The 516-nt window shown below is 33.5% G+C and overlaps 1 protein-coding gene across 1 annotated transcript in view; it reads right to left on the minus strand.

The window, feature by feature from the left end:
- LOC107571156 (uncharacterized) overlaps positions 1-516 on the minus strand; it is a 10723-nt gene that overhangs the window by 7186 nt on the left and 3021 nt on the right. The window lies entirely within an intron of this gene.

Here is a 516-nt window from a genome sequence, read left to right on the forward strand (position 1 = left end):
TCTATTTATTTGGAATTAAGCAACAATTCTACCCCCATACACCTCGCCTGATGATGTTTACCTAGCATACAAATTAGGTATACTTAAGTATAATCTTCTCCTTCTTTATTATCAGAATCATCACCCTGACATTTGAGATCTCAGCTTTGGGAATAAACACATTATTTTTTTACCAACCCAGATCATTGTCTAAGGCTAAAATGTTATTTTTAAGTGCATTTCAAAATCATGAGCCACATCTGAAAGTTATTAAATGCCATCCGATCTCAGCATTAATTCACGACTCTTTGGTTATGGTTAAGAATTGGTGCCCAGTGCGCGTTGATATCCTATTTCTATCTATTATATAACATACTTTAGGCACTCTCTCTGTCTAATCATAAGAGGGCAGTAAACAATCACTTTCTACTGTAAAATCAACTGTATGATCAATGTTGATGGTTATCATGGCCGTCTTAGCTGGTAGATAAGTTAGTGTTTCATGCAAAAATAATAAAGATTTAGAAACAATAAAAA

Source organism: Sinocyclocheilus grahami, unplaced genomic scaffold, assembly GCF_001515645.1.
Source record: "Sinocyclocheilus grahami isolate Dianchi unplaced genomic scaffold, SAMN03320097.WGS_v1.1 scaffold1555.1, whole genome shotgun sequence".
NCBI classification, from domain to species: Eukaryota; Metazoa; Chordata; class Actinopteri; order Cypriniformes; family Cyprinidae; genus Sinocyclocheilus; species Sinocyclocheilus grahami.